Here is a 12,346-nt window from a genome sequence, read left to right on the forward strand (position 1 = left end):
TCAAAAGTTCATTCTATCTTTTATCAATATTTGCATAATGACATAATAGATTTAACTTTCGAGCAAATATGAGATAAGCACAGATTACGAACGTAAACACATATATATCTCATAAGAGATTGCAATATATGAAATCAAAAAGATTAAATATTGCAAAAATCATCTTCCAAATAACTTTAGAATTAAAATAAATAAATTTAAAAGCATTGCAAGATGAAAATCGATGAAATATCTATGTGTAATCACAACTAATGCTACATTCAAACCCTAGTTATCCTTCTTAAACATAAGAATAAATTCTCGTAAGAAGTTTCCTATACATTAAGATTCTTGAAAAATTCTTATCGTCCTCGAACTCCTTGTCGTCAACAGACATTGGAACATAAGGTTCATGAAGAAAGGAGTCAATTCCAACAAACTTTCTTGACTGTTGTTGAACCAGGACCTTATGAATTTCAAGAGATCTTAGAACAATAGCCTTTATTTGCCGAATCTCCATCCTTGTTTCTTTCAACTCTTCAAGAACATTACAAAACTTCTGAAGATTTGAGGTGTTAGCCGTTGGTTTCTTCATATTCTTCCTGTTAGAGCACTGCTCGGTCGAACTCGCAAGCATTGTTATCTCAAGCTTGTTTGTCAATGTTAGTGATCAAAACTATAAGTCTTAATTTCTAGTCTACTTATAGATGTCTCGGATTATGATAGATTGTGTAGTTGAGCATTAGACTTCACGGACGAGCTTGTGGAACTTCATCAACAAAAAATATATGTGGAGACTGAAACTTATCTATCACTTGGAAAGTCTATTTCTACTCTATCTCCTATATTGAGACATAAGTCGTGTTACGATATAGTTTTATATTATACACATTTGAGATTTCGAGCTGATTTTAACTCGCTTACATATTTCTCGAAATATATGTTGGCAAGATATCGCTTCGACCAAGTTCATCTTGATCATGTGAAAATCTCCGAGTAACATCTTATATGGTTTGTGTGATACAATCATTTGGTGTAGACTTGGAATGTTTCGTTATGGTTATTTCAATAATTGAAAATTGCTTTGATGCTAATAGTGTGTGAAAACTACTATTGTCATCCTCTAGGAAAGTTTCAATGATTGAAATAAGAGTTTAGAACACTTAACCATTATTGGATTATGACATGTTGTGTACTCTTGAACATATGTAATCCATGTCCGGGAACCATATTATGCATACCCGTATGCGTACTTGTTGGTTTGAGAAATCTGGGAACCTAAGTATGCGTACCCGTATGCGTACTGGCGTAAGGTTCATGTCCGAGTTTTTCTGTTGGGATTGGTGGTATGCGTACCTGTTTTGGTACTGGCGAAACCCAATTTCAGTCGGGTATTTCAAGTATGCGTACCTGTTCGCGTACTTGAAGGTTAAAGTTCTAAAATCGGTTTAGTACATGAACTAATACATTTATATATTAAGGAATGCATTTTTTGCAAACCGTGGCTATAAGGTTCATGAATTGATTCGAGTGAATCAAAACGATTTTGCTTCAATTGTGTTCTTGTGTACTTCTATGAGAATATAGCAATTGAACAACTTTTTAACTAGTTTCATCTGAGTCATTTGAACTAGTTATGGTTAAGATGAATAAGGTTGATATGAGAGTGTTCATATGGCTAACATTGGTTAATTATTATTGAGCCAATATGGTATACACGTTTAGGTACGGCTACATAAACCTAAATGAAGGTATATTTCATTTGTGTGTAACAAGCTAAGTTCGATCTAACGGTTGAAAGATATTAGCTTGAATCTAATCAGGTTTTCATCTAACGGTGAATATTGAATGCATTGTTACCAAGGTAACTTAGATTGCAAACCCTGATTTGAAAACTATATAAACTCTAGCAACTGGGAAAACTAATCCCCACACCCCATGTGTGATACTAGTTGCATAAGCTAGAGTCGATTCTCCTTTAACCTTAGGTTTTTCACGAAACCCTGTAGGTTAACGTCTTAAAGACTTCATTGGGATTGTGAAGCCAGACCCAACTATTTTCTCTGTAGTTGCGAGATCTGATCTTGATGTTTCTATCGTGTTTGGGTACGATCTTCTTTAAGATTGGCTCGAGATTTAATCTCCGATAGGCAAGATAAAAAGTAATCACAAACATCTTCGTCTCATCATCTGTGATTCCACAATATCTTGTTTTGTTACCATACGATTAAGATTATTGTGAGGTGATTGATATTTCGAGGTTGTTCTTCGGGAATATAAGTCCGGTATATCAATTGGTTCCTGTTCACCCTGATTTATCAAAAGACGGAACAAAACTCGTAGGTATTTCTGTGGAAGACAAATTTATCTATTCCTATAGACTTTTCTGTGTGAGACAAATTTATTTATCAAGTCTTCGACTTTGGGTCGTAGCAACTCCTGGTTGTGGGTGAAATCAGCTAAGGGAATCAAGTGCGTAGTATCCTGTTGGGATCAGAGACGTAAGGAGCGCAACTGTACCTTGAATCAGTGTGAGATTGATTAGAGTTCAACTACAGTCCAGTCCGAAGTTCATTGGTAGTAGGCTAGTGTCTGTAGCGACTTAATATAGTGTGGTGTTAAAATATGGACTAGGTCCCGGGGGTTTTCTGCATTTTCGGTTTCCTCGATAACAAAACTTTCGGTGTCTATGTTATTTCTTTTCCGCATTATAGTTTGTTACATAATTGAAATATCACAGGTTGTGCGTTGAATTGATCAATTGGGAAATCCAACCTTTGGTTGTTGATTGAAATTGATTGATCCTTGAACATTGATCTTTGGTACCATTCAAGTTGTTTCACATAATAATCAGGCTCGCAGATTCTATCTGTTTGATTTGCTGATTACATTGTGAAACATAGATACATAACTCTTGGATATACTTTTCTCTAGATTGAGTCTAACTGTCTAGTTGATTCTCTTGAAAGTATATTGGAGTTTGTCTATTCATATTGCCAAACGAATTGTTGGGTGTGGTTGTTAGACCCCGCGCTTTTTCACTTCCTTTTGCTCTTGAAAGTTGTAGAGGAATGAGATTTTTATTTTTCCTTCATGATTGATGGCTTAAAAATCATATTAACATCTTTTCCATCAGAAGAGATGATGCTTGGAGTCTCCAGAAAATTAAAATATGGAGTTTGTGAAAAAGCAAACAAAAACAATAGCTCCACAAGAAACCTTTTGATGAAAAGAGTTTCAGAGAAGGAAAATAATGTAGGTTTACGGAACCTATATACAGAGTAATAGGGTTCACGTACGATCAACACAAACAGCCCAAAAAAGGGTAGTATTATCGATTTTCACCCCTTTTTCATTCAAATACTGAAAAATCTTTTCAATATCATTATTTGTTGATATGAAAAGAATAACCAGAAAATTAGAAAACCATTTTTTTTTAAATAATTAAAATAGTTTCTGATCCTATAGCCTAACAGTGCACAACTCCCGTCTCTTTGCGAAATACAGGCACATGAGATAAGATGCACTTTCAACAAAATTAGAATGTGTTGAGGTGAACAATAATATGTCCACCACATGATTCCTGCACGGAATTTTCAACACTCCTTTTCATGGATCATTTGGACCTAGTTCTTTTCTGTAGAGATCTAACTTTATCCTTAGAAATCAACTTCTTAGGAGAGGAACTAAAAGGACATACCTCGGATGGATTTGACTTTAGAACAAGTTTGAGCTTGTTTGCTAATCGATTAGCTCTCCATTGCAGTTTGTTGACATATCTTACTTTATGTTTGTACTTGAAACAATTAAAGAGTTCATAACCCTTAATAGTAAAATAAGAACATGTCAAAGTGGAGGGTGGTTCAGGCATCATAGCCGAACATGCTGCTAAACAAACTGAAGTACCTGAAACATGTGAGGTAGAGTTTTCATAAGTCATAAAATCCATTTCATCCTCCAATGTGGTCGATGAGATTTCTCCAGGGAAAATATGAAGGTTAATGTGAGTATTGCTACAATTACCAAAATTAATACTTTCGCCAAGCAATGCTACACTTGATTTTTCATCTTCAGTCGAATCATAGTGATCAGATGTTTCATCAAGATTGCAGCAAGATCTTTGTTCCCAGTGTATTTTCTCCGATTTGGACATTCATTGACCAAAACCCTTACACTTGAAGCATTGTGGCATATCCTCATCATCATTGTCGACAATATCCATGTTTTTAGGAGGGGCAAAATCATGGGGTTTAACTAATGATCTAGGTTTATCTCTGTTGAATCGTTTACTTCTCTTCAAAAGAAGATCTCTAAACTGTCTTTGATCAAGGAAACTGAGTTGTCAAGATCTTCATCTGATGATTCAGTCTCAATAGGATCATCCACAGAGTTGCCAACACTTTTACTTTTATCAAGTAGTTTAGTGTTCTTTGTGCTTTGAAAGCAATATCCTTTCCAGCTTTGGATGAATGCTCATGATCAAAGATCTTTAACTCTCCAACACGTACATTTCTGGAAAGTGTTTCAAGGTTATTTCCCTCGACGATGACATGTTTTTTAGAATCGTATCTAGCTGGTAGTGATCTGAGAACTTTCATCACAATGTCCTTTTCAGGAATAGTCTTACCCAATGCAAAAAATGCATTAACAGTTTCAGACACTTTGTGATTAAACTCATCAAATGACTCTTCATCAGCCATACGAAGGTTTTCCCAATCATAATTTAGGTTTTGAAGCCTAGCTTATTTCTCAGAGGTATTCCTTTCAAATACGGTTACTAAGATATCCCAAGCATCTTTAGATCGAGTGCACGTAGTCACATGGTGCTGAAGATCTGGGTTAATGGCATGGATGATAACATTTAATCTGTCAGAATTTTGTTTGCATCAAGAATCTTGACGGGATCATACTCACCAATATCCTTTGCAACAGTTACACCGTTTACTGTAACTAATGGAGGATCATAGCCATTAACAACACGACCCATGATTGAGAATCACACGCTTGAAGAAAGGCACGCATAACAATTTTCCACCATAAGTAATTCGAGCCACCGAAGACTGGCGGTACGTTTATAGAGATAACAATTATGTCCATAGAGTCGGATTGCTACAGACACAAACTTATATGGTCTTAGCGTGTTTGCCTGCTCTGATACCAATTGAAAAAATATGAGTATAACAACCACACCCAATAATTCGTTCAGCAATCTGTATGGACTAAACTCTGATTTAATTCCGAGAGCACCAACTTAAAAGCGAGACTCAATCATGAATAAAATCAAAGAGTTTATATCTCTTTCTCAATGCAATCAGAAAATCAAACGGATAGACTGCAAGCCTGATTGATATGAGAAATAACTTGGACGGTACCAAAGACCAATGCTCAAGTGTCAATCAAGTTCTATCCAACAAACAAGATCGGATTTATCAACTGATTGAACTAAGCACAACCTGTGATATTTCAATTATATAAACAAATATAATGCGGAAAAGAAATAACAAAGACACCAGAAATTTTGTTAACGAGGAAACCGCAAATGTAGAAAAAACCCGGGACCTAGTCCAGATTTGAACACCACATTGTAAGCTGCTACAGACTCTAGCCTACTACAAATTAACTTCGGACTGGAATGTACTATGTTTATAACTGTTGGCAAAACGGCGTTGCGCATTGGTGTGCAACGCATATATCCGTTGCACAAATTATATTGAGTAGCGCTTATTAAAGTTGCTTAATAGGTGGTGCAACGTTTTATTTATCCAATTTGAGCAACTTATATACTAATTTGTGCAACGCTTATTATTAATAGAATAATACTTTCGTGGGTCCCACTTTGGGTTCTTATTGACTTCTTTGTTTGGTGACAGCTATATCCGTGGCAAAATAATTTTCCTACCAAAAAAAAGTTGTCACCGGCTTAAATTCCGGCAGATTTCTGCACCTGAATATATCATTCTAGATGAACTAGAAGACCCAATTTATCATTTGGAAAGAATCTCAATAAACATATTATTGATCGTCACAAACATATGGTTGATCATCAGAACTGTTCAAGAATCCAAGTTTCTGAAACTGACCCAAGTCAAAAAAAAATGCATAAAAAAAACAAATCTTCAATTGTGTACATGATGGTTTCAAACTCGTACGCACACCTTTCATACCATACCCTTTATTGAGCCATTTGAGTGTCCATTGTAAAGTTTTCCTTTGTAGTAGGTGAGAGCATATACAGCTTCATTGCAGTCTCCAGAACTTGTATGGGGACACAAGAAATGCACTGTGCTTGTCATGCAATTCACTTAATGACTATAAGTTGGAAGATTTTCATAGCAAGTAGCTTTCTGCTGTTCTTTCACCAATAAGGCTTTGCCGGTTTGCCCTGAGGAACTTTCTTTCAATCCTTTGCACAACACCTTCACGAGCAAAGTTAAATATGCAGATCAGTGAATCTAGTTTCTGCACAATTTTGTAAGCCTTTAGAGAGCTAGGAATCTCAGAAACTAAATAGAAGAATCATACTCTAATAACAATCCTAAATGGTTAAGGTAAGTGAATTTTCTCGTAACCCGTCAGAACTTCTGCTGCCATGTTTGTGTGCCAAGTAAAACGTAAGTGACTACTCTTTGTAGGATGATAAGATTAGTGAGAAAGTGCTGAAATGTAATGAAAGCGCAGATCCCTACCTTTTGTATCTATTTTGAGAACCACACGGGCAGAGTGCGTTCCAGCTTATCAGACCACTCTGCGCTAAATTAGACCTGGCAATATCCAATGGTGTTGAACCCATCAACTATTGAACCTGTGCGACATCATTAAGATATAGATTACTATGGAAAGACAGGATGCAGTTAGCAAACCCAACAACTTTTGAAGTTACAGAATATTAAAAAGATATAAGATAGCAATACAAATAAAAGACGGTTGAATTAGCAATTAATCAGAATTACATAGTCAACTAGAAAACCTCAACAAGTTGAATAAAAGGATGACCACCCATGACTTCTAGCAGGCAAAAAGAAGTTTTATTCCCGGTATTTAATACCAACTAATGTCCATTCTTGAGTTAGCATGAGTAAATTCCGTCCGACAAAGATAGAATAGGATCAGTGCTCCGCCACCTGAATTTTCCTAAAGGTCTTCCTCTACCACCTAAATCATCCTAAATGTCTCATTTTACCACCAGCTTAATTTATTGAAAAGGACTCAAATTAAACTGCATTGAATGGAAAGGGAGGCAAGAACTTATACCTCAGCCAAGCCCTTGGGCAAAGGTTTCCCATCCTCCTTTAACTTTTACATCTTCGTTTGTTCTTCTTTAGCCAACGCATTTTCTACTTCTGCCATCGTGCGTTTACATTTTTTTGCTGCCTCTTGTTCTGACTTGGTTTTAAATTCTAACAAGACAAACATACAAAAATTATTCAATAATTATCCCAATAGTATGTCAATAACTAAGTTCAAAAGAGGCAAAATTACATCTCCAGAATTATCAAAAATCTCCAAGAACCCGAATTATAGACTCTTGTTTCTCAAATGAATCAGCAAATGTCGCTTCACTACTGCTCCCAACAATGAATTTCTGAAAATTTTCTGCTTTTCTTGCAGCCATTCACTGATCAGCAAATCCTACAAAGAAAAATAAAAAGAAAAACTCAATTGAAGGATCAATTTTGAAACCTAATTAGCAAAACAGAGACTTGAAAAAGACTATACATACCAAGTAGAGTGAAAGATTGCGACGTAATTTCAGGATTTGAAGGATCTTTTTGGATGGTTTTCTCTCCTAACTCCTGTTTTAGACGGTAAGAAGATCTAACGAATTATCATACTAACTGTTGTAAGAACTAGGCTTTCAGTAATTGAAAACTCAATAAGTAATACTGAAATAAGTCAATAACTATGATAACTAATGAGTGAATGAAAATAGGAACTGCATCTGCCAAGCTCAGACCTTCATTTGGCTAATAAGTATCACAGGGACTGGCCAAGTGACTGTAAGTTCAAATGGTAAGAGATATCCAATACATGCACATATATACATATCAAATTTTAAATCATGCTGTCTAGGACAACACAACTATTTTAAATCATGAACTATGTACTACAGAAGATGGAGAAAAGAGTTGTGAGAATTTTGAAAGCTACATTTTACATTTGTATCATGGCTAGAGCAAAGAAAAGCACTGTTTTACAAGCAAATTCAAAAAATCCAACCAAGTACACAGTTAACTGAAGTACATTACCATCATCAGACATATTACATATTACCACATCTCAATTTCAGACTGGGGTCCTACAGGCTATTTCAAATCATGACCTATGTACTACAGAATATGGAGAAAAGAGTTGTGAATTTTGAAAGCTACATTTTACATTTGTATCATGGCTAGAGCAAAGAAAAGCACTGTTTTACAAGCAAATTCAAAAAATCCAACCAAGTACACAGTTAACTGAAGTACATTACCATCATCAGACATATTACATATTACCACATCTCAATTTCAGACTGGGGTTCTACAGGCCATATGAAGCTGATATTTATCTATTTGTGTTTGAAAGTATAAACAGGGAAATATCATGATATAGGGTTGCAACTATTACTAAAATGTCGCCACAATAATGTAGAGCATGAACTGGGAAGCTACAAGAAGAGGCTCCAAGTGAATTACCATGTCAAACAGCATAAAATCCTGTGGGTTTTTAGTTTCCACTTGGTAAATCATTGAAGTATTCACACTTAATAAAAGATAATTTATCTGTGATCTGTTAAAACCCCTCAAACCAAAGTTTATCCTAAGTGTCATCGTAACTGTAAGTTTCAGTCACCTAAAAGGTCTGTCATATCCCTATCCGTTGATTATCCAAACGAAGTTTATCATGTCTCTATGCGGAAAAAAAATGGTGACCTAGTGTAATCAAAATTTGTATCCCTCGAAGAAAAAAATCAACATAGATATATTAGTACCCGAAAGGCTGCATACATGGTTTAGAAAGGCGTTTGTGGGGCGCGCTTTAAGGCGCTTTTTTGCACTTCAGGTCTTAGGCGGTAGGGTCTGTTTCATGTTTTCTAACTAAATACTAATAAACCTAATTTATAGGGCATGATGATCATGATGATGATGACTATCTACATTATGATATGAATGATGCAAACATTCGTGGCTAGTATATTTAGATAGCTCTTGGGTAGAATGTGCAATATCAGTATGCTATATGCTTTTGTTAGTCTAATTATTCATTATGTCTGAACTTCGTAGTTTTCTTTTATTAGGTCGATAACTTCTTATTTATATATATTTCAAAAAGCTCGCTTTACGCTTTGGTATGAGAGCGCTTCGCCCCACGCTTTCGCTTTTTAAAACCTTGGCTGCAGAAGTATTGAACTATGATTAGACTTACAGACTTGAAAATTTGAAGCTCTGAAGCCTCTCTTGACATTCTTGTCATCCAGCACTTGAATCTCAAATGTGAAATATTTCTTGGAATTCTTCACAATAATCACAAAGAACGGAAGCTTTATACCAAGTGTTGCAGCAGGATCTGCAGGGCACGTAATGTAAGTCGATTGTACATTCGACCCAACAATCTCAAGGACATTCGACTGGATGTCGTCATCTTGCATTCTTTTAATCTGACCATTCACAACTGCAGGTAATCACAAATAAAAGTTACAGATAATTCATAACTTATTTGGCAGTTTTTCTCCATTCATATGGCAATGATGTTATTGTCCTGTGGATGGAAAGCCAGAAAAGTCGCAGTTGGAGGTGGAGATGCGAATGTCGTCATTGTCTGTTGCATAAAACAAATTCAGCACCAAGTTTCTAAAGGAGGAGCAAAGGATAATGAATGATTAGTACCAAAATTTTAATATACCTTAAATGTCATCATTTTGAAAAGTGATATTTTTCCTCCTGATGCCGACGTAACATAAGAATCATTCTTTGAAAGTGCAAAGCAAGGAACAGCATCTTCAGGCTTTGTATCACTGATCTCATTGGTCATTAGTATTCCACTAGAGGGTTGCCATAATTGAGGTGGCACGTTGGTGGTTGCCTGCAAAAAATTACACATTTAATTTACTGATAACAATAAGTCTTGCACACATCCAAGTTTCCAGAACATCAATCATTACCTTTCCTGTTGTGTTACGATCATTCCTCTGCCATTTCCACAACTTGTGAACCGCATTAGCTGCTAAAAGCTAATAGGGCAATTCCTGAATTCGTGTAAATCAATCTAGAAACCTGATAAACCATTAATGAGAAAGGAACAACCATTCAAATTAGAAGATCAGTCAATCCAAATAGACTAAAGGGAAAACAATCTGACAATACATGCTTCTTTTGAACAGGAAAAATAGGCAAATAGTGGGAACCAATTTCATGCAGGTGAATGAAATATCTCCAATATTATGATTCAGAGATACTCTAGGTTGAAAGTCAATAAATCCATATACTTCAAACCAGAAAGTTTAACACTTTTCTCAGCTAAAGCTCAAACAAACCTCAATTAAAGAAGTCGATCACAAACTGTTAAGGAGTCTAGGTCCAAACAGTGCAAGTGTGGCAACCCTTTCCTTGTATATCTGCTGTATGTATTAGGCTCAGCTAGCTTTAGCCAGTTAAAGGCAGATGTAAAGGTAACTCGAAGCGGAGATGGAAACAAGATAGGATGCATGTCACGCCTTCAACACCTAAGCTAGTGGGTAAACTACTCAAGATTGTAGTTAAGAGAAGACGTACCGTAGAGCTAAAAAATTATCTAGAAGGCATAAGGAACGACATTGAGATGGCTCGTTGATTTCAGTTAACTTCCAAATCTAAGGTTTCTCTACAGACTCTTCAGTAATTCTCGGTTTCACATCCGCCGCCAAACTTCGACTGTCTCCATTCTGCAAAAAAAAAAAGAGTAAAGTAGTTATTCTATATACCATTATTCAAATATAGAGAATGCGTCCAGGAACAGAACTACAAATCTATCACAGATCCAGATCCAAACAACCCACGAGAAGCATCAAATCAAATTACCAATCCACCCATTGCCAAATCAACCCACGAGAATACCGACAAACACGACAAGGACAGGGACAGTATATTGAATCTCTAAGTCTGTTCTTATATGCAAATGCAATAAAAGCCAACAACCCTGCATCAAACACAAACACCATACCTTTTAATTTTGTTGCTTCACACCAACATATACAACAATAATAATTATACCCATGTATCTTCAAACATGTAATATGAAATCTATACTTGGTGAAATCTGAAATCTATACTTACTGAATTTTGTTGCTTAACCAAAACAACAGCAACAACAACAACATCTAGATAGCATAGATTTCAGATTTCACAGTAGTATAGACTTACAGAACCTCTATCAAATGAAGTAAACTCAACAATAATTGACTACACCATGGAAAGCATCAGATGACCACAGACTCTACACAAAAACTAAAACTCTATACACAACTGAGTCATTCACAAAAACTTCATCTTCAACTGAATCAAATCATACTCAATACTTCAAATCTACATATTACCAAAAAAAGAACACCAAAATCAAAAACCCCAACTCTTTCAGATGCTAGTTAGGTCAAAATCAAAAACCCTAACTCTTTCAGATACTAGTTAGGTCAAAATCAAAATCCTAACTATTTCAGATACTAGTTAGGTCAAAATCAAAAACCCTAACTATTTCAGATACTGGTTAGGTCAAAATCAAAACCCCTAACTCTATCAAATGATTTCAGATGAAAATAAAATTATAACAAGCTAGTTTATACCTGATGATAATCCAACAAACTAGTTTATACCTGATGATAATCCAACAAACTAGTTTATATCAGAGGTTGAATGATTTGATTTTTAGATTTCAGGGAAATAATTTGTAGATCGAGATTTCTTGATGATGGGTTTTGATTAGATGATGGGTTTCTTGTTGAAACCTAAAATCCATTGAAGATGCGGTTTGATTAGACTGCAGATTTGGTGAAGAAGAGAAAAGTTTTTCTCTTCGCTCTCGGCTGAAACCAAGAAAGCTTTCGATGAAAAATAGAAAGAGAGAGAGAAATGTGTGAAATAAAAAAAAAATTGTTAGAGGGAGAGCAAAAACGAATTCGAAGAGTGCAAAAAATTATAGTCGACTCACTGACTAGGTTCAGTTTTATAAACTTGCATGAATCGGACAAAGTTGCCCTTAATGAGAACTCAAATACCTCCCACACTTGACATTAAATGAATCAGCCGAACCCTCTCGTCTTTGCTCTCTTCTTCGTGTCACCTACACCATCCACTTGTATCTAAACCCTACCCATCCAAAACGTTGATTTTGATGTTTCATGAGAAAAATTGTATGAAAA

At 35.6% G+C, this 12,346-nt stretch overlaps 1 long non-coding RNA gene across 9 annotated transcripts; it reads right to left on the reverse strand.

Moving 5' to 3' along the window:
• Positions 1–5,932: 5,932 nt before the first annotated feature.
• LOC113310849 lies at positions 5,933–12,118 on the reverse strand. 9 transcript variants are annotated; one of them, XR_003341416.1, is made up of 11 exons: positions 11,771–12,117; positions 11,013–11,130; positions 10,728–10,876; positions 10,490–10,570; positions 10,118–10,229; positions 9,859–10,038; positions 7,700–9,774; positions 7,459–7,608; positions 7,231–7,376; positions 6,666–6,781; positions 5,933–6,395 (listed from the first exon to the last, which is right to left on the reverse strand). It is a non-coding gene; the product is annotated as an uncharacterized LOC113310849 (long non-coding RNA). The 9 variants fall into 9 exon arrangements; XR_003341421.1 differs by lacking the exon at positions 10,490–10,570 and having other exon boundaries at positions 7,700–7,772; positions 9,386–9,774; positions 11,771–12,109; XR_003341420.1 differs by lacking the exon at positions 10,490–10,570 and having other exon boundaries at positions 7,700–7,772; positions 9,382–9,774; positions 11,771–12,109.
• Positions 12,119–12,346: the final 228 nt, after the last annotated feature.

The sequence above is a fragment of the Papaver somniferum genome, chromosome 9 (genome assembly GCF_003573695.1).
Source record: "Papaver somniferum cultivar HN1 chromosome 9, ASM357369v1, whole genome shotgun sequence".
NCBI classification, from domain to species: Eukaryota; Viridiplantae; Streptophyta; class Magnoliopsida; order Ranunculales; family Papaveraceae; genus Papaver; species Papaver somniferum.